Raw genomic sequence first — 25,534 nt, 5'->3', positions numbered from 1 at the left:
CACAAAGCAGGAAAATATCATTTGATCATCCATCTTACATGTGACAGATAAGACCATCCATTTAGCCTGTGATATTTTGCATTGGAATTCTCTCCCTGACTATATCAGCCGCCGGTTTTCTTGCAGTGAGTGTTGTGCTGGAGTGTGTGGGCAGCAGATTAATAGGTTAGACATCACTGACCTTAAATACAATGTCACAGGAGTAAAGCCTGCCCACACAAACAGCACTGCCGACTCCTCAGGTGGAATTGACCCCATCATAGCTGCTTATTTCAGCCATTTGTCTGAGGTGCAAAAAATAAATAAATAAACAAATAAATAAATAAAATCATTATTTGCAGGAAACAGCATTGCTCTCTCCTCAGGTGGAGTTCTTGAAGAAAAGCGGCTCTTATTAAGGCTGAAGTTGTCTTTAAAAAGAAACTCTAACTTAAGCTTGTTTTAATGTTTGTTCTCTTATATTTGTAACACTGTGCAGTAAAATACTTTTTTCCACCACTTTTTTTTTTTTGACCTTCCTGGTGTGTAATATTCATCTAAACTAACCCAAACAGTGGGATCACTTACTTTTTATTCACCCCACCTCCACGATAAAAAAAACCTCCTGATAGCTGCTAAATCGAACGCGGCCTCTGCCCCGCCCCCTCATTTGCGCAAAAACTATGAAAAAGTTGTCTTTACTGCGCACCTTCAGCTCAGGTGGCTCTTGAGAAGGAAGCGTGTGTTTGGAGCATGTGTGTGTGTGTGTCGACCGTGGGCACCCTTGAGGACTCGTCCCAGGAGGATCCTCCTCTGCAGAGACTCCCTGCAACCAGCTCACTGTGAGTACTCACCAAACGCTGGGTCAGCTGATCAGGCCGCTCTCTGCTGCCTGTCTTGGTTTTGTGTTGTTGCTTTGTGTGTTTCACACTGTGGACTTGGTCTGACCACAGCTGGAAAGGTTCTCCTTTGCTCTGCAGAAACTGAAATGAAACCAAAATAACTTTTGTCACCTCATGGGATTTTCTATGTGGAAGCCACTGTCACGTGGATCAAGATTGTTTAAACTCTTTTGCTTGTAATTTGTGGTGTTTACTTGGTATTCGCTCAGTTCACTCCATTTCATCTGTGTATGCAGCTGATCCATACTGTCATGTCTCTCTGGTCTTGTCTCAATGCTCATCTGTTGGCTATCATAAGAAGAAACCTGCTGTGATATGAATGTTTACAATTTAATTTATCATCCTTGCATCTCGGTCGTTGCTTTAATCTCTGCTGTGTGCTTGATTTTTGGGAAATGATGACACTGACTCCCTGGCACCTTTACATGACTTTATATTTATAGATAATTTGCACAGTTTGATTTGTTGTGGATCTTTTGACTGGAATATGGAGCAGGTTAAATACAGGCTCAGAAAACTCCCAGGAGCGCTTCCTCTGACTGCTCTTCAAGATTTGATCATTTGTACGGAAAATCAAAACACAGAGGCAGGAGATCTCCTCTCTGCAATCTGAAAAGCAAACCCACTGGACTTAGCTCTAACTCACACAGTTTTTTTTTATTTAGGTTTCCTTATCAGTTTAAACCAAGTTCAAATCATTTTCAATGACAAATAATTCAGTGCTTGTTAACTTCAAGTAAGTTCATTCTTGACTTGCGTACGTTGTCAGTGTAAACTGTCTGTTTGAATATTTTTACTGAGTGTTACCTAAAGTGCCAACATGGATTCCTAAACTTTATGTTTACATAATGATACCTTTTTTTTTTTTTTTTTTTTTTCACTTTTAAAATTCTCAAAATATTTCAGGTTCTCAATATTTTACATCCACCTGATTAATATGAACATAAATCTCAGTAACTCCATGGAGTTAATGAGCCCCTGCCTCCGTCAGAAGGATTGTCTTCAGTCCTCCAGTTGAGTTCAGGGACTTGTAGAATCGATACTCGGACGCACGGAAGCCACTGTGGCAGCTGCTGTTTGACAGCAAGGCTCCTTGTGTGTGTGTGTGTGTGTGTGTGTGTGTGTGTGCGTGTGTCTGCGTCTGCGTGTGTGTGTGTCTGCGTGTGTGTGTGTGTGCACATGTACGTGTGAACCCTAATATCTCCACCTACCACATGCTGGCTTCTCCCCTTGCACACTTAGCTTCTGGCAGGCATAAGATAAGTGATTTCAGAAGTCTCCCAGCAGGTCTGAAAAGATGATATCATGAAGAACAGCATTATGAAAAACAAAAAAAGTTTTGTCTGGCTGTCATGTGTAGTAGGAGTGAGTGCCAGCGGTCTGGGAGCTCACTGACGGAGCGGAGTGCCCACGTCTGCTGTCTGTGCGGGTCTGTCGTCAGTGTGCTACATGAAAGAAAAAGTCAGATATGAACAGAACCAGCAAGGACGCTGGGGTCTATTTGTGGTTGTTGTTGTTGTTGTTGTTGTTGTTGTTATTATAAAAATCACGCCTCATACATTGTAAATAAGGCATCCTTCCTTTCCAGAAGCTCCATCTGTGTGTTGCAGTGGAGCTCTGCATTATACCCACAGAACCTGTCATGTCTATTTTTGCTTCTCTTTCTAATTTTTCCACTTTGCTGCTTATGACGTGATCGGTTGTTTTGCTCTGTAAGGTGAAAGAGCTCAAGATCAGGACGGGAGCTTGAGATGGCGATGACGTGGTATGGCTGACCTCAGTGACATGCTAATTCGTGCAACAACTAACCAAATTAGGGCCAAAGAAGAGGAGGCTGCATTGATGGTGGTTGGTTGAACTGTCGCAGAAAACTACGACAGTGCTATGAGCTGTGTGATCCGTCCCTGGAGGCTTTCAGAGGAACTCTGCATGGATTTGGTGTGAAAACATTTGGAGAAATGTAACCTGAGCACGCTAGCGAGACTCACAAGTGTTGGAAAATGCTGATGGCAGAAATATCCTCATTGTTGCAGTGAGAATTGTCAAATATTACTGAGGTGCTGTGGGTCAACCTCCTTCACTGAGTGATATTATGATGCTTGTTGCTCTAATTCAGTGAAGATGAGTAAGAATCACCCAGAATCTACTTTTCGTCATATAAATATTAATTTTCAGCATCATTTTACCCCTTTCCAATCTAAATTTAGTTTTGTATTTTAAAGTGCCGCAGATGCTCAGTTTGACTTTTTTGTTTTTGTTTAAAGCAAAGGCGTTGCTTCATCCGTTTGTGTGCGTCTGTGTGTTTTTTCAGTGCTTCTGAATCTGGAGGAAAAAGTAAGCATCAGTTCTGCTGATGAAGACAAGACTGCAATTTATTAACACGGCTTTCAGCTATAAGAAGCCTTTTACATCTGACAACCATTAATTTGACTGCTATAAAATGTACTCCGGGTTTGAGTGTTGAATAGCTGTGAAATCTCTGAGGTCGACAAAATTCAAAAGAAAGACTCATCACTATACCATCTTTGCTCTGAAAAGGTTTTTTTTTTTTTTGCACTTAGTAGACCCTCCTGCAAGGTGAAAATTACTTAACGATGGATAACAATGCAAAAACATATGATAGTGCTGCCACAGTGCTTGGCACACTCAGTCAAACCAAATGCGTCAGGTCCAGAGAAGAATGTCGCTGACAGATCGAGTCCCCCAGGGTGTTTGTATTGAAACATTTATCCTTTAACCAGAGTGGACTGAGAGAGTGGCACAGAGCTGCATGTCTTCAGGCTCACTGAGCCATACCATCACCCATCCAGTGGCACGCAGAGCACATGCAGGATTGTTATTAGAAGAGGCACTGGCAGGGAGCAGGCATGTGATAAGACAGGCAAGAGAAGGAATCGATAGAGCACATGCTGTAAAGAAAAGCATTAATAAATGTCAGACAGATGAACCACATGCAAAAAAAAAAAAAAGCTAAAATAAGCTAGCAGTTCTTAGTTCGTGATCAACAGGGAAAAGTATGTTTTCTGTTTAAGTTGTTTAAGCCTGTTTGGTTGTGAATATACAGATTTGTACTTTCAGTAATGTACTGTGCAGCTAAATATGCTTCATTTAAAAAAAAAAAAACAGCTTTTCTATGACATCAGTGTAAACTGTAGGTTGGATGCTGGCAGCGGAGCCACTTGTGACCACTGTGTCTGACTTTTGTGTCAGAATTGTGCCATAATAATCAGAAGAATTTCCCACAAGCTAGTAAACTCAGGAAACACCATGTGACCTACCACAGCAGACATTTTAAAAGGAGAGATTTGTGCGCTCACCTGCTGAATAGAAAGCTTGCAGCTCACCACATTATTATTGTTATATCCCATTCGACTTTAGCTTGTCAGCTTGAGATCTTTTAAAATATACTGCAGGCTTTCCTTTTGCTTTTCCCTCTGACACCAAATTCTCACCGGCAAAACTTCTCTCACACATTCTGTGATGAGACTCGCTTCTGCTAAAGCACAGAGCTGACACTTCGTAGTAGCAGCATTCAACCGACTATAAAGAGCTAATTCAAAATAAAACTTTTATTATTTTTTTTTTTCTTTTCTTCTCTCTCTCTCTTCCGTGATGAACTTGGGCAAGGTATATAACGTGCTGTGCACACTGTAACTCTGAATTCTGTAGCAACAATAGAGATTCTTGAAAATCAACAGTACAACACATTTGCTTTTGTCTCCTTTCAGGCCAGTAACTGAAAGAACAAGGTTTTAGAAAATTCATGGTTACAAGGCCTTGCACAGTTTTCATAAGAACAGTTCATCTTGGTGATATGTCTTTTTCTTTGTCTTTCTTTTTTTTTTTTTACTGTACTGAATGATCTTAAACTTTGAATAAAAATTGACATCGATGGATAACTGTATGTGTTCTTGTGAACTCCTAATGCGATAGTCTAATCTCACCTGTTACTGACAGTATTGAGAATATTTGTTGAAGGTGTCACATCTATCATCTTGTAAGATACAGATGTGAGCTGTTAAATCGCTGTCCTCCTGCTTAACACCTGAGAGGACAGTTGAACATGCAACCTTTTTACAACAGCACCGCATCTCTTATATGACACTGTGGTGCTGAAATGAATGCAGGCTCAGGTTTGTTGCCAGTTGCAGCATTGTGGAATATTGTCTAGTTATGTTGTGGACCAAAGCCAACTGAAACAATCCCTCCACATGTGTGCACAGGAGATGAGCCTCAGAGCTCAGACACGCAGCTCCTAGCTTGAATGGCTCATAACCGCATTACTGCACGCATCATGAGTTACACATGCATGCCTGCTTGTATTGTGCATGAATTGCATCGCTGTATATGTCGACCCTACATCTTCAGCAATGTCAACAGCTGGCCACATCAGCCCAGTTCTGTGTGCGGGCATGTGTTTGTGACTTTTGCGTAATACCTCCTTGCATAACTCTGCAGGGAGAGCAGAATTAGGTGCTGAATTCAGCATTGTTGGCTCCACCATGCTTTTTAAATATATCAAGGCCATTATAAATTTGTCCTGAACCGCCAACAGCTCAGTATTGTTCCCTCTCCCTGTCACAGCCTAATAGATTATGTCTGTTCATTTGGCTTTCATAGGGATTAAAGCACCCACAGCAAATCACTTAGATTTTTTTTTTTTTTGATTGGAATGCTTTTAATGCTTCAAATCCAAAGATTTAAACAATTATATCTCTTCATTATGCACTAAATCTGTTTAGAGGTCCAGTTGACCAGCAAAAGGTTTTTTTTTTTTTTCTTTTTTTTTTTTTTCCCCCCCTCCCCATAAAGCTCCCTGTGGGACGCCGTGTAAGATTAAACAGACGGCTTTGACACGATCGGAAAAATGTGCTTAAGATTCGGGAGCTGACGGGGCTTTAAGAGCTTAGCATGTGTAATGTGTGTTTGGGCTGCAGTTGAACCTGACTGAGTGTCGATGAAGGCAGTTTCCCGTCTGGCTTTAAGAGCCTTGAATCAATTGATGAGATCAGAGGGCATATTTGAAAAGGTGACATTTTTGGATACTGTTTTTTTTTTTTTTTTTTTACCGAAACAACATCAAACGGAGAGCAATATGTCTTTATGAAAAACTGCTTGGTACACATCTTGTTCATGAATAATATTCACAACATCTGCAAGTGTAACATTTAGTGAGTACTTCCTTCGTTGATGGATTATTCGCATGGTTTCTTCTGGTCTGCAGATATCAGTAAACTTATTTTTAGAACCTTGTGTTACACTTTCTCAATCAAAATTTGACCCTGTGTACCTCACTTTTTTTTTTTTTATTATTATTTTAAATCTGTGAGGGCAAATAAAGAAATAGTGAGAATGTAACTTTTAATATCAGTGCCAACTTCACTCTAGGCTGAAATATAAAAACGATTAGATTTTTATTTTCACCCAAAATGGACTCCATCCGTACGTCCATCCATCCCAGTACCAGCACACTCTGCCATGCTAGCAACTGATAGAGCACTGTGAAGAAACCATTGGTAGATTGATTTCTGTATTGGGGGTGGATCAGTGGAGGAAATGCAGCATCAGCAACTTGATGAGCCTTAGTAGTGGGCTTCTTTGTCAGACTAAGGTGTGTTTGAACAGTAATAAGCACTCGGCAGCAATAACTTCTCTTCAAATGTGTGTGAGTCAGGACAGAAGCACCCTGATTAATAAAAAGATAAAATGCCTCACTGCCACCTTACTCTCCCCCCTCTCTGCCTGTTTCCTTATCCCTAACTTGTACAGTTCAAATATCCTGCAGACTTGGCTAATTGGACCCAGTAAATCGTCTGAGGCCCCTGTATGAAAGAGAAGAGCTTAATATATGTCATTATTTCTTCTGGGGCCTCCATAACATTTTGAACGTTTCTTTTGCCACGCTGCTTACTCCTCTCCCTCTCCTGTGGTATTCTTCAGCTGAGGGAGACCCCAGACTCTCTGAGTAAACATGAATGGCCGTGTAAAAATGCTCACTGTGGCTTTAAGCAGAACATTAGCTCTGCAGGACACCTCATTAAATCGTCCCCCCCCCCCCCCCCCCGACCTTCACTCTGAATGTTATTGCTCTACACCTTTCTTTTCCAGTCGAGACAGTTTATACAAGTTGTAGTACTAAATTTTTTACAACCAGTTTTTCAGCTCAATATGGCTCGTCCCTTCTGTTTTTTTTTTTTTTTTTTTTTTTTTTAAATGAAAGCTCAAGCCTCGAGCGAAAGTAAAATGAGAGAAACTAATGCGAATTAACATTTTTTATGTGTTCGTGCAGTTGTGACAAGTCAAGAAAAGTCCAATGGAATAAAACGTATCAGCTCAGAGAAGAGGATTTAAATGAGACTTGCAAAATGCACAATATATAACTTTCCTGTAATGTCTGGATTTTCCTTTTTTTTTTTTTTTTTTTTTTTTTCTTTTTTTAGTATGAAATCTGAGTCAGTGTAATTTTAAAGCAGCTTCATCAGCTTCAACTTCTGAACATTTGGTTTTTCTTGGCTTGTGTTTGTTAGCATGAATGATGCTTAGTGAATACTTGTGTTGGCCTTTTAACACATTTGTCAAAAAATATGCATATTAGCTTGCTTAAATTGTGGATATTGTCATCTGACCCAGATGAATCTGAATTTGAAGCAATTTCAAATTAGGCAATCATTCTCTTGGTTGCTTCGTCTATTTGGAAAGATTAAAATTACAGCAACAACAGTCACATATTTTCAGCTTTTTCTTGTTCATTATTATGGAGATTTGGCTTACATGCTGCGGCATGTGCTGCATGATTTAAGCGGTTTCAATTTGATTTGTTAGTTTTGTAAAGAAACTATTAAAAAAAACAAAATTAGGATCAAAAGACGCACCAGAAGCAAAACACCTGTAACTTGTAACTGACCCCTGTGAAGCCGCCGCATGCTGCCAGTCGCATCATTAGTGACTGATGATACTCACACAGGGAGTTAGAGCTGCATTAATTCGTTGTTAGCTCTCAGGAAGTCTTGAGGAGGAGTTCTAACTATCTGTAAACAAAGCAAACGCCTGCAGTGGGAATGAGCGGTGTGAGGAGATACTCCCTGGTCGTTTCCTTTACTCTGATTTAGGTGAGACACTGCGCTTAGGACATGATTTGCTTCTCTTTTCCTCATTACTCTTTCAACTCATGTCACCTTTCACCAAGTGAGACACTTCCTGAGTGAGAAGAGCAAAACAGATTTAACAATGTGGCAAATTCATGCCTGTGGAGATGGAGGGAGTTTTGTATTTAACAGGATGGAGGGGTGTTTTTTCACTCGGTCTCTGATGGTCACATACATAATTGCCATGACTGATGTGGTGTGGGTGGGGAAGTGATCTTGGGAGCTGGTGCGATCCCATTATTGTGCTCCACTTCTGTCTGTCCCCTCTCTGTCTCTCTATGTAAGTCTACTTTGTTATCTTTTCCCTGACTCCGTGACAGTTACTATGGTGTTTGCCCCCCCCCCCCCCGTAAATTTTCTACAATGTCATATCAATTGTGTGGTCTGTGCGATGAGCAGCTGATAGTGCTGAAACCATTAAGGGAAATGTCAACAAAAATTTGAATTTTTTTTTTATTTTCCAAATTCACACCTTGTCTCTCTTGAGATTTTCTCAATATTTGCACCAGCAATTGAACATACAGTAATAAGTATAAGGGGAGGACTCACTTGTGCCTGGTGCTTAATCAATATATTTTAGATTTTACTTTTTTTTTTTTTTTTTTTTTTAACTCATATCATGCACTTCCTGACTTGTATCTGAAAATGGCATCCGGGGGGGGGGGGTTAAGGTTCAAAGGCTTGGAAGTTCGGCCACCCGGGACACTGACCAGATGATGTTCACAACAGAACAGTCGGGCTTGCTTGGATCGTGGCCATTGTATTTGTATTCAGCAGCTGAGATCTAATTGGCTTTTTGGGCCGTCCTGCACAGCGCTGTTAGTCTGTTTGCTCGATTCAAAGGGGAGATTTTCATTGTCAGCTATAAAAACTGCAGGAGCTCCATGTATCAGCTGGCTCACAATTTAAAAATGAAAAAGCTTTTTGTCATCTCATGCAACTCCCACCGGATTTCCCAGTTATTTCTTTTATCACCTGGTTGTGTCTCCATCGCTGTCATAACCACTATTCCTCCATGTCTACTCCATCCAAATTCTGTGCACTGTCATTTTGCCCTTTGCTTCAGTCATATCTATGTGTTGACCTCATAGCCAGTGCTGTTGGCGCTCTCTCGCTCCGTCATAGCGACCTTCTGTACCTCCTGCAGGCTACTGTGCATATGGCCGTCTGCTCTTTGGCTGCCGGATTCTCCTGTACTCCTGAAAGTCTGGGCAGCTGAGGGAGGTCTGTGCATATGTCTCATCTGGCAAGACTTTTTTTTTTTTTTTTTTTTTTTCCCATCCTGCTTCAGCAGGTATAATTACAATTTCAGACTGCAAACTTTTTGAACACAATAAGAATGTAATTGATATGAGGGGCTCGAGATTCGGGAGGTAGTTCAAAAATAGCAGAGTGGTTCTGAAGTGCCTAAATGAGCCACTGAATTGTATTAAGTCATGACCATTTATCTCTCCTCCAATAAGGCCAGATACTGGGCTGTTGAAAAGAGCCATGATCGATGAGCAGATTAACTGGAAATGACTGCAATTGGAGTTATTATTGTCTGTAGAGGTGGTTATAAAAGCAGCAGTAGAAACGGTCGTTCAGACTGTCGACTGAGATCATTTTTGACATCTGAGGCGCATTGAATCACTCTTCTGTAATTATTGATGAGCTCATAAAAATGCCGCCCACTGATATTTTTGCCTTTTATAGCTCAGAATAATTGGGGTCTTTCTCTGGGATGAACCTTGTCAGCACATTGATTTAATCAACTGTTTACATCAATCAGTAATCTATAAGCGTCAATGGCAGAGTGTTAATAAGCATCCATACAGTCAAAGATACTGCGTGTGTGTGTGTGTAACACATAAGTATGTATTTATTGCAAACACATGCATTTAAAGCTGGGGGGGAGTTCATGTGGTTCATTTATATGTTTAGAACAGAAAACATGGCAGATTTGAAGCCATATCTATAATTTATGGCCAACATCCTTGTTTTAAATTTGGAAAATTCATTGGATCTAAGTTAATTTGTGCGAATTGTATTGTACATTCTGTGCAACAAACGACAGGACATGGACACTCCTAACATTGTAGTTTCCAGTGGGGAAAAGAACTAATCGCTAAAAAAAAAAAAGAAGACTAAAAATAGCCTTTTGCTGCTCATTCACACACAGTGACTACAGGAGGCAAAGCGCCTGCAAGTCATTAATTTCAAATGAGTCTGAATCTTCTGCCCTCAGTACGGGTAAAGGTTCACCACCGCAGCTAAAAAGGTTGGATTAGCCTGAAAATCTCAATCATAATTCAACTGGAATCATCACCTTAGAGTTGTTTGACTCCACAGAGCAGCTATGTTGCCAGAAACGTGGACACAGTTTCACCTGCATGGAGCTTCCTTTACCTTTGACCTTTTTCCCACCAAAATAACGCCAGTTCATCTTCGTCTGAGTGAATGTTTCTGCCAAATCTCACTAATTCCCCTCACATTTAGATATCACATTCAGGAATCCAAAAAAACGTGTTGTGTGAGGTCACTGTGACCTGTGTTGTGAATTTGTGCCAGATTTGAAGGTATTCCCTGAAGGTGTTGCCAAAATATACTTTTCATCGGAAAACCGGATGCCAGTCACAGCCAGGGCTGGAGAGAAACTGAATTATACTCAAATCAATAATCACAAATGGCTTTGATTAAAAAGAGTGTTTCCAGATAATGTTCCAACAAGAGTGGTTAGGAAGTAGATGAGGACAACACTGCACATGTCAATATTTATTTGGAGATCTGACAAAATGGTGACTGTAATGCCCGTAGATATCCTTTTTCTTTTCCCTTGGCCTTTTGTGCATGTAAAGAGCCTGCAAAGACCAACGTCCACAGCGAAAGGTGATGGGAGATGATATTATTGGTCCGAAAGGGCCTTGAAATTACATTCAGCCTCAAAGCACAGGCTGAATATAAAAAAAAAAAGGACATAAACGGATGGAGTGTAATTGTATGGAAGTCCAGGGGGGGAGAACGGCCCCACTTCTCCATGATATATTACCTCAGTAAGCTCCAAAGTTTATGGTGTCAATCGCTGGTGTTAAGGGTGCAAAACAATTTATAAAGCCATTCAGAAGAAAATGGATGATAAATCGGGGCATGCTTTAGGGCGTCGCTGCGGTGTCACTGACAGTCAGTACAAGAACACACAGCATCCAAGCTGTCGTCAGGATGAACTCCAGAGCAGGTCAGAGCCCCCTCCTCCTCCTCAGCCTCATCTTCATCTGCATCTGCAAACAAATACAGATGATTTTGAAACGTTACCACTGCCAATCAATTTTCATGCTGTTAGTTTAAGTTACTAGTAACTTTGTTTTCTCCAGACCGGTAAGAGCAAGAGGCAGCACTCACATGCACTGGAGATGAAGCCGTTCATCGTGAGCTGACAGGAAGTTTGAGATTTACCTTTTTTTTTTTTTTTTTTTTCCTTATCCTCATCATCCTTATCATGAAATTGCTCATTGCTACTTCTGTGGATTCAATGAATAAAAAATATGATGCTAGAAATGAACAGAATGAGAAATCATCTTTATGTTATCAAACTGCGCCAGCAGTGGTTGTTTTGAGAGACAGAACCTCAAACCAGCTGCTCTTTGGTGATTACGCTTCAACACAACAGCATTCCACCGCGTTTGACAAAATACTCTACTGTGCACAGACATTTTTCAGGGGAAGAACAGTCAAACTGTAAGAATTACTTAATCTAAATTCTACCTCTTAGGTATTTAAAATACGGCATTTAATTTATTCCACACAGGGAAGAAAAAAACAATAAAAATAAGGTGGCAGAAAAACAAAAAGGTCAAACAAAATGCCTGATAATAGAATCGGGAATCTACTATTGACATTTTATTTATTTATTTATTTTTTTTAATTTCAAAATGACTTGATCTAAAGTAAAAATACAAGTAAACATATTCAACCTTTATTTTGTCCAGTATGTCAGAAGCAGAAAAAAAAAAAAAATGGCAGTGACTTTAAAAATGCCGCCGTCACTCAGAATTAGCTTCAACCCAGCAACATAGCGACATTAAAGTAATCTGTACATTATGAAAGACCCACAGGGGAGTGAAATAGCTGGGAAATTAAATTCTGCATGGCGGAGAAATGAACGTGTTCCAAGATGGCACACAAAAAGGGAAAATGTTGACAGGGCAACATTTCACACGTTCTATGCTAGGATCTCAGTCAGAGTGAAATATTTATTTCTGGAGCCATGTCTCCTGGTAAAGTCTGTGATTTTCACTGAACATGGGAGATGGTTGGATTTTCGTGAGTGCCAGTACAGATATTTTGCAGCAGCAGGCCGTCTCGGCATAACGACATCGAAAATGTTTCAAAACGATGTGACTGCAAGAATGGGCTGACTCTCGATGATTACCAGTGAAGTCTGGACACGGTGTGGTTTTATAGAACTTTAAAGTGAGTTTCAGCTCATAGTTCACCTTTAATTTCAATCAGAAATCAGTGACGATGTTCCTCCACAGCCGTCAGAGTTATAAATAATGGTCAAGTCAAATACATCGGGCACGTTAAACATTTTAAAACACATTATATTACGGGAAAGTAAGAAGTATTCAAGCACGGTCAGGGGTAAGCAAGTGTTCACCACTCATTTAAAATCAAATGAAAATCTTTTCTATAGCCCCACATCATAACAGGCACTTTACACAGAGCAGATCTAGACCAAACTCCTTATGGAGTTGTTAAAGAGGCCCAACATATCCCAAGAGCAAACAGTGGCAATAGTGGCAGAGAAAAACTTCCTTTAAGAGGCAGAAACCTCGGGCAGAACCAGGGGAGGAGATGGCGGGGGGAGTAATACGTTAATAATTCAGCCTGTGTGACATAAATTTTCATGACAGTACTGCACATTATGGAGAAGGGATTGTTTGTGGAACAATAGTGATGTCAGATGTCCATTTATCTGTAGAATCAGTAAATTGAAACAAATTCTCTGCCGCTGAGATGCAGCAGTCGAACCTTGGGGTTGATATAGTAAGGCGGTGATTCTGTGTTCAGCTCTTGCCAGGAGCTCCTGATTGATGACCTTTAAACGCGCCCGTGTCGCGTGAAGACATTGACCGTCAGTGTGATTGCTGCTGTTCTGGTCTAACGGCCGGTGGTGTCATCTTTGGCTGTGCTCAGGGCACGGCCCCCGTCACGCAGAGCAGAATTTGTTAGCCGCCAAACTCCAGTGACAATGTTGTACTGAGTCGGTGGGAAAGGTCAGTGCGTGTTTCGTCTTCAGCGGGGATGACCTGGTCAGCTCGGGTGCGTGCGATGGCTCTGCACAGCTGCTCGGCAACACAAGCGGTTGGACGTCTCTCGTAGGCTGCTCAGTGGGACTCCACATGTACAAGGTTCAGCTTAATCTGTGTGTGTGTGTGTCTGTTTGTGTAATTTTAATTTTGCAACCTAGACAGATGGTACTTCTACATGTTTTATTTGTGCACATGTGCCGAGCATACAGTATCTATGCTCTAATCCTACTGGATGCCTTTTTCGTGTTTCATTTGCATTATGTTTTATTTTTTCAGTCAGATGGTGGGATTCACAGCAGTTTGACAGATCAGTCAGGTCTGACAGTCCGCATTACGGCAAAATATGAACACTTGATGAATATCACGCCATGTTGACATTTTAAGTATGATATCGAGACGTTTGAGCTGCTGAAGGTAGTTGGGATTTTTTTTTTTTTTTTTTTTTCAGCGTCTTCAACAGCAAGTATCCATTCTGAGGCTTTTTGTTTTAACTGCTGAGTTGCAGGTGAAACAGAACATTTTGTTTTCAGTTACAATTAGGCTGCTCTCGCAAAATATACAGTTTTCACGCAGGGGAAATGGATTATGGATTTCATTTCATTTCAAATATCCAAATAGGCACTTTGGCCGTCAAATATCACTATCTTACCTCTGCCAAGGCAGTTATGTCTTCCCCTCATGCCATTTTGTTGGTTTTGTTGTTGTTTATTTGTCAGCATTATTACACCTAACATACTGCGACCATTTGCAGGCCAGTGATATATGGAAATGTCTTAGTGGAAGTATTGGGCATGAGCCATGGAAGAATCCATTAAATTTTGGGATGTATCCAGTCTGAGAGCCAGATCCAGGAATTCTCAATCAATTTCTCTCACTTTGCAAACAGTCCTGAGTAGTCTGTTGGCTGTGCACAGACTCACTGGGGCTTATGAGGCAGGATGCAAAAGATCATTTTAACACACATTCAATAAACTAAACCACAGTAAAAATGTCAGTATTTCATATCCTCTCACAGAATAGCAGAATAACAGATTACAGATTTTTCCTGGTAGTGGAAGTGATTTCACTTCCTAATTGGTCCTGGCTTTGAGAATACGTGTTAAAGTTGGCAGGTTGTCAGTCTGGGCTGCTTGCCAGCATCAGAGCAGCTAACATCAGTCTCTGTCAAGATTTAAATCACAGGAAAAGAATAACTAAAGGAAAGCTGGAAACAGCAGCGGGAGTATCTGTCATCGAATCTGTTTTTCTGACTTCCTGTTTCACTCCATTTTAAATCATCATTCATGCAGGTTTGTGTAGTACTCTTATCATAAGAATCCTGCACCTTGTACATCCAAACTCTCGATTTCCTAAATCTAACCATAAATTGTGAGCTGGTTTCAGAAAATAACTGATGGAGAATGTCATTATCACCATTATAACACCCTATTTTTTAATTTACAGGTTAGTCTATTTTATATTTACTTCATTTTCTGTGCAGCTCTGCATTTCTTTAGATTCATGCCCACTATTTGTTTGGAGAGGCAGAAGGATGCAGCGATCGGCTGGTGCACACAGGTGCACAACACACCTGTGGAAAGATGCCTCTGTTCTATTCATAGCCTGCACGGTACACACTCTGATAAAGAAGACCTAGTTTGTCGACATGCATTTGTACGCCTGTGCACACGTTTGGATTTCCATGAGACCAGCAGATCGTTTCTACTTCAGTTCTATTTTTATCCAATAAAAAGTGAATTTTGTCAGATATTAATGTCTTTTGCCAGCAGAGTTTTCAGTCACCCTGAATGTTTTACGTGTGTTATGAAATGTAATAGGATGCGTGATATGATTATTGTGCGGTTAACTTGACTTCAGAGTTTAGCAGACTAGGATGGGAGTGTTTTTTTTTTTGTTCAATCGAGGAAGCTGTCTTGCAAAGCGAAATACTAGATCAGTGAGCTGTTTTTATGGGGCTCAGTTCCGGCTTTTCCATTTCTCAAAGGTGTGTGACGACTCACTGTTAACTAGGTAAAATCTGCTGCACAGGTTACGTGGAAGTTTATGCAACCAAGGCCTGCTCATCAATCAGATATCAGGAGGAAGTAACAGACTGTTTCTTTAGCACTGCTCCACAAAGACTGTGGATTTTCGTGAAGTGGCACAGTCAGAGAAATGGAATAAGCTCCATGTAAATCAACAAACTGCCTAACACTTCCAAGACATAACAGATAACCAGAGTACACAGAAATTCTTGCAGTAATTTTAAGGGCCTAATTATGCAGTATAGCTATTTTCAGTGGACAACTTCACAATGTATATTTATTTATTTTATTAATAGTGTTGAATGCAGTGGAGAGGAATTTGCTATATTTTCCTGTAACACGCCTTTTCTGTTAATGTATTTTACTAATATGTACTCAAAACAATTCTTTATAATATAATATCCCACATATAACACACGAACAAGATAATTATAAATAGACGAATATTAGTTTGGTATTTTTCCATATTTTCTCAATCTTGGTAGCTACCAGATGTAAACTAAAAACGGGTAACCTGTGCTGGCTCTCTCTCTCTGTCTCGCTCTGTGAACAGATACAGGTAATAACAGGCAGATCATAAATAATCCTAGGTTTACAGTGGCAGATGATAAATAAAGATGCAATGTTGTGGTTTAATTGAGGCAGCAAACAATAGGGATGGCCGTACTCGTTTTCCTGGCAGCACCGACTTTAAAACATTACAAATATTCAACCATAGAGGCTGAGTAATACCCAAATTAAATAACAACAACAACAACAAAAAAGTGATGATATTCACAGAAAAAGAAAGGTATTTATGGTGAATTACTGTTGAACAACCTGCACTGCAGCAACTACAGCTGGAAAAAAAAAAAAAAAAAGCTTTCAGCCAAACTCCCCAGAATACACAGGGGTTGTTTTTTTTTTTGTCTTTTTTTGTTGTTTGTTTTATAAGGAGCCAAAACAATAAAACTTTGTGCGTGTGCTGGCTAAACTGGCAGTGAGGGACACTGCTTCAGGGACAATGGCAGAGACAGAGCCATTTTAATTCAGCCAAAAAAAAAAAAAAAAAATGGGTGAAATCGTTAGTGTGGGACTATTTGGGGTATAAAAAGGATGAGCAGGGAGTTTTTTAGGATGATGGCCAAACAACGCAAAACCTGCCGGAGATACACTCACAGTTTACCTACACAACAGCACTCTGTAGGTCAGGACTTTGTATGTGTGTGTGTGTGTGTGTGTGTGTGTGTGTGCGCGTGCGTGTGTTTAAAAACGAATAGACTTAAAGCATGACTGACAGTTGATATTCATACCACTGAAATCCATAATAATCGTGAATCTCTGATTATTTCTCTCACTATAATCGCACCATCAAAATCCATAGTCATCCCGTTCCTGGCAGACGGGGGATATTGGCATAAAAAGGACAAATAATATATAAAATCCTTGATAACATAATCAGGAGATAAATATCTTTCTTAGCCAGATGATGAAGATCCAGGGTTAACAGAGGCCAGAAGTTAAACTGTGATGTACTTATTCTTCCTCTTGATTTGTGGGTGACTTGTCCTTTGCCCCATTTAAGCAAATTAAATATTTTACATTTGTCGGGGTGACCCAGTCATCATACTTGAACACAATTTGTGATGGCACGCTGGGTGACAGTGATTGTCCGCCTGTTGCTGAATTATAGTTTTGGATCTGTTTCCTTTCTCGTGCTCGGTTTGGTGTGAAATGATCTACAGGACAGCTGTTACTCAGTCATCACATTTATATCTGTATTGACCTTTCCAAAGGTGAGGTTGGCTTTATTGTGTTGGCTCCGGCTCCGGCTCCGGCCTGCAGCAGAGTGCTCCCTGAAAATTGCACTTCCTCAGTAAATGCCTCAAAGTATTTGTGCCATTCACTTTAATAAAATTAAACGCCAGCAAGTAAGAGATCATAAATACCTGCATGTCTATAGGCACGTCACAATGATGTCTGGTGTCTGGTTTTCTGTGTGCGCACATGCAGATCCATCAGCTAATTGCAGCGTTTCCCACTTTCTGGCCAATCTGTTCAAGTGTCTGGAAAGACGTTATTGCAATGGACTCTCATCGCATCATTTTCCTCCACCAACACCTGTTTGGCCATCACAAATCCCTGGTGCTTAGATGGACCAGCACACTTACTCATGCATACCATGCTGAGATGGTCCATACATAATGCATCATCTTTCTGTGCCCTTTTTTTTTATTGTTGACGCTGATTTACAAATCACCTCAGCTGGCGACATGGGGGGGAAAAAAGTGAAAAAAATCGGATATTCAAATTTAGCTATTTTGTGCTGTCTGTATGCTCAGACCCCATATGTAATTAAACAAGTAAATTATTTCATCCATAAATTATCAAAGTTTTGCTGTTTTACTGATAAATGTAAGTATCTTCTGCTATGAATAAATTGTGAGCAACAATCAGTTAAATGGATTAAAACTGACCACACCCGTTAGTCACACAGACACGCCGGCTATGAGGTTTACTTCAATAATTACAAGACCCAGCTATATTGTTGTCATGAACTAGCTTAACTTGAATTTCTCACATTATTTGGTTTTATTGTGTGGCAGACCACATTAAAAGAGGCTTTGGGAGTTAAGGCATGATGCTATTTTAAGCTCATGCTGTATTTTCAAAAGCTAAATTGAAATAAAACTTGAACACTTTTTTTTGATTACCTAATTTATATGATCTGATAAGAAAAAACTGACATAAAAACTTTATCCAGTTTTACTTAAATACTTACTAAGAATAATTCTGCAAACATTTAATACTCCAACGTTGTATTTAGTGTATTTAACTTGAAACACCAATCCTAGCCCTTCAAGCTTTTGAGTTGTGTTAAATCAAGTTTTCATTACACATCACAAACATTTTTAGGGTAACGGGTTGTTCCATTTCAACTTGTCCCATCTCACAGAGTATGATAAGCTTGATTAAGAGTATGAAGATGTTCTGGGTTTGAGTTGCGGCCGTTTTGACAGATAATTGTAGTATGAAGACAAAGTACCTGCGTTAGCGAACGTGTCCTTTGGGGATCTCTTTGAACGTGATACAGTTTGTCAGTTGCTGAGAATGGGGCGTGCAGACGTGTTGCATATTTGTCACCACGTGCTGTGCAAAGCAACCAAGTGTATTTCACTACTTACAGAGTGAACAAATCAGAAATCAATAGTTAAGAGTTGGTGGACATGTGCCAGGTGACTTGATCATACACTGAGGTCTGGTCATCACGGCAGATGGTTCTACTCTCTCATACATGTACATGTGCATATTTCAAGTAGTAAACATGGCTCCTACATTGGAGGAAAAAAAGGGTTGTGCTGAAATAGCTGCCCGTCTGAAAGCCCCCCCGGCCATGGGAAACAGACATGCTGCCTGGTGAAAGTATATCCTCTGAGTTTGAGCCAATCTGTTGTCTTGCATATAGTTCCTCTCTGTTTTTTCTCCTGTGCTCACTTACTTCTCCACCCTAACCACTACCGTACAGTTGAGCTTTATTCCTGTTCAGTTTGCTGAGATGAGCTCGGTTGAAGAGGCTTCGTCTGTGTCCTCCAGTTGTCTGCATCGTAGGAGTCCATAAGGCAGCTGCAGGCTTTACCAGATGTTTTTTTCATCTTATTTTCACTTTATGTAGCATATTCGTCTTCTTCTGTCATTCTGCTTTGCTTCGCTGTAGTTGATGTATATTTCTGTCGTGCAGATTGTCTTCGTGCAGAAAAATTAAATGACTGAATCGTTTGTGTACTAACTTACCATCCATTAAATAACGAGACATGCACACTTACATAATATTCCTATTCTGCTAAATTTGTAGCTCCCATTACTTCATCTAAATTCATTTGTCATTGTTATAGATGATGTGTTCTATCTTCAAGCTCATCAAACGGCTTTTTAAGCACAGTGAAAGTCACATTATAGTAATTACAGTGCAACAGCCTTCCCCTTTATTTTAAGCCTTCTCTACTATTGCTGCTTCTTATGTGGAAAAGGTGGAGAACTAGTGTCAATTACTGAGATAGACTGTCTAAATTTGGGAGCTGGGGCTCTCCTCTCTGGGGCAGAAGAGGATGAGTGTGAGCCAAAGGATCTGATTGGTGAGGAAAAAAAAAATCTGCTTTGGCCAAGGAAATACAGCGTTTAGGCCTACAGATCTGACACGGCTACGCTGCTGCTCGCTCATTATGAAGGTTTGGAAGAGACTTTGCGAAGTGTCTTCACTCCTTCCCATTCATCATGTGCGGAGGATCCTGTGGGTGTATCCTCTGAACCTGTATCTTGTTACACCTGCAGCTTTTTAAATATCCTTATTTAAACTTATATTTGATTTCCACTGTGGCGAACACACTCTCATGGACGTTAAGGGAAATCACAAAACTGTACAAATGAGAAAGTGTGAAGGTTCAGTTGAACCGCAACGTTTTTTAAGTTAAAGACTTTACACTTTAGGACTTTCAAATTAGATACCAGTACTCCGATTGGCTGAGTAAACAATTTATCTTAAGTGTCACTTCTTCACTTTCGTGCTGCAGAAAACTCTTGCAAAATCCTGGCCTAAACACAGAGAGCCTTTTTAATATCGTTTTTAATTTTCTATTTTGTACTTGAGATTGTTTCATGATTAAAAAAACTGCGTAGCTCGTGGCTGTCCTCATTTTCCTCTCTCCTGCTCAACTGATTCATTAAACTCTTCTCTCAAAGACTTGATTGCTTTTTGCTTTTACACAGTTGCTCACGCTTGGATAAAGTTGTGGATCGAGCCGCACTAATTAAAATCCATGATGTTGAGGTCACGGTAAAACAATCTTAGTGAAAAGTCGGTGCCAAGTTATCACAATGCTATTATCACAAAGTTTCAAAATGCTGCCTGAGTGATTGTTGTTAAAGTGACAAAGATGTTTTTTGGCCATTTTCTTAATCTACAGTTTGTGGCTTATTTTAGCTCCATGGAGGAGACAAAAGAAGGACCAATGGGATGACAGAGAGTCAAACACAGGGACACACGGACAGGGCTGTGTTTCATCTATTACAGCCACCTTGCGACCATCCAGTGTGTACCACACTCACATACACACGCATAAAGACCTGCAACTGGATTAACACCATGACAACCACTGCGCTGACATTAAAAAAACAGCAACAACTGAGCAACCTCTTGACAACATATGCACAAATAGACCTGGAGGAAATAGTCGACCTGTATTGGGTGAAAAAAGTTTCCCTTATGTTATAGAAAGGAAAAGAGAAAAAAACTGCAAGACAGGTCTCGGGCTGTGATTATCTGATGACGTTCAGTGGAATGTGTAACTGTAAAAGGACTTAACTGCTTTTCAATAATGTGATTATTAATAAATTACCAATACTCTTCTAAAATTAGCGCAACGCATGTATAATAACTTGCAATTGGCACGGTACTTAACAAAGTCAAAATGCAGTGATGTAGCTTCACGATACTAAGAAATAAATACATTTTACCATTCGTGTTGACTTTAAAGACAGCGCACAGCCCGCTATTTTGAAAAGACTAAGTTTCTATTTGGCAGAAGAAAATGACACTGATTGTCTGCAGTAAAAAGACGCAGCCGCAGTGTTGCAGTGAATCAAGACTCCTCTGTGCTTTGTGCTGATGAAAGCTTGTTCTTAAAGGAGTAGAGTGCCATCAAAGTCTCAGCTATATTTTTACTGCATCAATATATTTTGCGTTTATTTGACTCTTGGCCTGTTTTTCTTTTTTTCTTTTTCTTTTTTCCACAGTTTTTACGAGAGTTGCTAGAAACAAATCACGCTCCCACATGAAAGGTCCTGTCTTTGGGGTGGGACAAAAACCCAAAACAAAACGAATGTGAGGTTTTAAAAAGACGATTGAAATAGTGAGACCAGTGAAACCATTAAGGGAACATGTTAGAAGTGCATAAGAAGGGGAAAGAGTCGTATGCATATGCAAGAATATTACACAATCTCACGCACAGTGCAGTGGCTGTGGATAATATATGATGCAGGGTGAAGAAGAAGAATTCAGTGTAAATTAATTATTGCTACGAGATGGCAATGTCTTCTAACATCCTGGAAAAACTGGTGCTGTGTTACCAGCACTCTGTGGTGAAGTCCCTCTGTGATTTATCACCCACTGACATCCACTTTGTTTGGTACATTTGGCTGGTGTTAGTCACTGAAGCTGTGGAGTGAAGGAGTTTTCTTGGGGGGGGGGTCAACTAGTGCACGGAAGTTTTCAGCTTGTCTATTTTTAAGGCTTATGTTTAAAAGGCTTTAAAATGGGTGTCATGGCCCTGTTAGGAGTTGTGCAAAATGAAATTGCCACAAGTTAAAGCTTCTGAGTGATTAATGCTTCGTTTGAAACGCCCAAGTATTTTCATGCATGGTTGGCCTCCACCGTCAAGTATCTGTCAAGTCACGGTTTGTAAAATTTCATTTAATGATGGTGACATGCTGTATCTTATTTATTTATTTTTTTATTTTATTTATTTATTTTTTTCTCTATGCTGCAGTCTGCTGGGGCAGCAACATGTCAGACATGTACATAAGGGGACTGGACAAGCTGGTCAGAGAAGCTGAGAGATGTTTTCGCTGTAAGATGCAACTTGCTGAGGACTGAGTGGTTCAGGTGATCCTTTGTCCCTGCTGCCATATAAAACTCCTCAGCCCAAGGATTTCTGAATGAATATTTATTTACTAACTATTTTCTTCGATACTTGAATTCATCCAAGAAGAAATATAAAGTATAAATGTATCAAAAATGCAGTGTTTTTGGAGCCCACAATATTATTATTATTATTATTATTATTATCATTGTCATTCATTTATCTTCTACCGCTTATCAGTTTCCGGGTTGGGGGTGGGGGCTGCTGGAGCTAATCCCATCTGACATTAGGCAAAGGCGGGGTTCACCCTGGACAGATCACCAGTCCATCTCAGGGCCAACACACAGAGACAGAGATGAACAGCCATTCACACTCAGATCTACAGACAATTTAGAGTCAGCAGTTAACCCAAACATGTCGTCTTTGGACGGTGGGAGGAAACCGGAGTGCCTGGAGTAAAGCCACACGGGCACGGGGGGGGGACATGTAAACAGCGACATGGACGACCCTTCTTCCATGTGAATATGCGCACTGGAATAACAAGTCTGGTGTTCCAACCATTATGCTGCCATCTAGGAATCTGTATGTCACTTTGGGAGGATGGATTGAGATCATATGTATACCTTCCAGCATAAAATGCCACAGTCATGTAATGCATGTCCATCAACAGCTGCTATTTTTAAAATAGACATCAAGATTAACCCTGCGGCCCTGATGGAGGAGCCACAGAAGATTGTGTAATTTGTTTTAATGTATGTATGTACAGTGGAGGGCTGACAGCAGTTAGTAGGGTGTTGTACACTTAATAGAAACAGCACTGCTGCTTATTGCAAGATATCAGACTCATCAAGTAAGAACTCTGAGTGGATACATGTAGTTCAAAACAAGCTTAATTAACTTTAATAATGTAGGGCCGTATCAAAAGGGAAAATGTGTTTTTTATAAAAGGACCTCAGAAAAAGACGTCATATAAACGACGCTGAACATGAAGGTCGATCTGAGCTGATAAAGACGGCAGCAGAGACCAGTGGCACATCCTCCGTTTGTCTAGATTACACCAGCTTCTGGCACACAGTGCTGAAAATAGTTGTGGGATCAAGAAAAAAAACCTGTCTTGTAAACACAGAGAGGCCTTATCAGGAAGATGTTTGTGTAAACCCCTGGGCTTTCTTGAAAAGAAGTGAAAAATGCCCTGCAGGGGAAACTGAGGTCAGCTGGGCATTTAGTCCTCAGCAGGAAAGCTCCTCCACATCAATGACACTGAGGGCAAAAACACTAATGTGTTTTTGCAAGTACTGCGTGGTGGATGGATGTGACGCCAAACCTATTCACTTAGGAGCAAGGGCACGAAAATGATGTCTGTTTTCTTTTTTTTTTTTTTTTTTTAGAAAAAAGTGTGAAGTCTCGTTGTATTAACTTTACATAAATGTACTTAGTCAAACTTTGAGTTGCAATATTGGATTGAAACCTTTCTTCTAGCACACTTCAAGAAAAATTTTAAATAGGAAACATTGAGACTGTGGAATATTGATATCCAAAATTTTCTCCTACAGGAAATGTTTTGATATTTTGGGCCATATTCATGCTTCCCTTTTCAGCGAAGCGTTCAATTCGAAGATCAAGACCTGGTTAGCTTAGCTTAGCATAAAATCATCTGATTCTGTGTTAAAGTAAAGAAAAGTAAATTTCAAACAAGTGGCAGTTTTGGCCCTTATCGGGAGGCACCCATCAGACCAAAGGGAGTGTTTGGATGTTGAACAGGAAAAACAGAAAATCACGTGGACGCACTAACCTTGAAAGTTTTTCTTTTACTTTGGATCAGTTCAGCTTTAAGATGTAAAAAAAAAATCAAACCAATACATAGCATCCACAAATGAGCTCCTTCAAGTTTGAGTGAGAACAATGTTCATTTTTCTGTCTCGTGGATTTGCCTCACAGCTCTCACTCTGAATTTCTGAATTTCACCATGTTCAACAGTTTATCACTTCATTTCTCATCAGAAAACAAGTAACAGTTCAGAAATGATGCTCCTGTGCAGCTGTTTTAAAGAAAATAAAAAGCTGAAACAGCTTGAGGGAGAAATAATGAATCCCATTAAAGATTTGCAAATGACCACAAAGACGTCTGCTGCTCTGGCAGCACATTAATGAAATAGTTACTTGGCCAACAGCTTTTAAACCGTGCAGATGGATAATGACTTGTTCGCTCATATTTCCCACTCTTTAAAAGAAGCATCATCTTCAATGGAGTGCTCATCATTGTCAGGCTCAGCTGTGATGAGGAACACCCCGTGTCTCTTGTGATCTTCTACTTATTGATTTTTATTTTTTTTTTTCTTCTGCCCGCGACTGCAGTATATGGTGTAGGAAAAGGGAGAGAAATTTTTTTTCTCTACTGCTGATCTGTTGTAAAGGATGTTCTCTTTGTTTTAGCTCTACAATTTGAAATTTGAATCCATCAGTCCCATTCTAAGGTACTGTCATGAACACATACAAGTGTAAAAGTTAAAAAAATAAAAACAAAAAACTAAACAAAACCTGCAGGGATACATTAAATGAAGCCGAGTAAGGACGGTCCAATACAGAACATCATGTTGGGCAGTACTATGTAAATAAATCACATTAGAAATTGGAACTTCTGTTTAATCGGATAAATGATCAGTTTTAGTTTAAAAATTGACATTAAAAGTGTGTGTTATTGCTTCAGATTTGCTCTGACTTTGTAGCTGAACAGATAAACCAGACTTTACTGCCTGGGGAGCATAAAAAACATCATGGTACCTATCACACACTCATCAGTACATTTTTAAAGTCATATTTACTGGAAACATTGCACCACAGTAGTTTTATTAAAAATGGTATTGACTCGTATTTATTATTGTCATGAGTACAAAGGAACAATAAAATGAAGGAAAAAAAGGCACAGGTCCTCTGAAATCCATTTATAGTGTGTGTATGACAGTCCACATGGTGGATAAACAAAATTACCTGAGGCTGCACAGCCAAATAGTGTCTGCGATAGATAGCAAAGTGTATCCGTACGACATACACAATTATCCCAACGTGATATGCTTTGGACTGAGTTTGGGAATTGCTGAGAAAAATACATATCGTTAGTTTACATCTCTGTCTTTAATAAATTGCACGGGTTCAAGCGCTATTCCCTCTTTTCAAATTGCCTCAGAGCTCTCTGCTGGTGCTGATCAGTCCAGCAGATGGTAATACTCCGAACAGGAACCTTCTGTCTGATATAATTAAGAGCAGAGGCAGGTATCCATTCACTTCAACACCACCCTTTTCTCTCCAAGAAACTGAAAGGCATCATAATTCTCTTTCTTTCCTTCTGGGTTTCTTTGCCTCTTTCAAATGATTTTCTATATTCAGAGTGGTGTTTTTATGCGATTTTAAAAAAAAATCATCAAAAGACTTCATTGCGTGTTGATTCTTTGAGAAGAGCTTAAATAAAATGTTACTTTGCTTGCTTTAAAATCACCACTGAAAATATAATTAACGCTTTTACTCTGAAAGAATCTAAAAGATGGTAAATCCTGTCTTGTTTGAAAGTTAATAGAGAACGCTG

At 39.9% G+C, this 25,534-nt stretch overlaps 1 long non-coding RNA gene across 1 annotated transcript in view; it reads left to right on the top strand.

Moving 5' to 3' along the window:
* Positions 1 to 702: 702 nt before the first annotated feature.
* LOC115054397 (uncharacterized) overlaps positions 703 to 25,534 on the top strand; it is a 137,886-nt gene continuing 113,054 nt past the window's right edge. Inside the window, exon 1 of the long non-coding RNA XR_003841596.1 lies at positions 703 to 821. This is a non-coding gene — a long non-coding RNA (uncharacterized LOC115054397). The remainder of the gene's footprint in view (positions 822 to 25,534) is intronic.

Source organism: Echeneis naucrates, chromosome 14 (genome assembly GCF_900963305.1).
Source record: "Echeneis naucrates chromosome 14, fEcheNa1.1, whole genome shotgun sequence".
Taxonomy (NCBI): Eukaryota; Metazoa; Chordata; class Actinopteri; order Carangiformes; family Echeneidae; genus Echeneis; species Echeneis naucrates.
The sequence above is the reverse complement of the archived record's forward strand: the minus strand, read 5'-3'. Positions and strand labels throughout refer to the sequence as shown.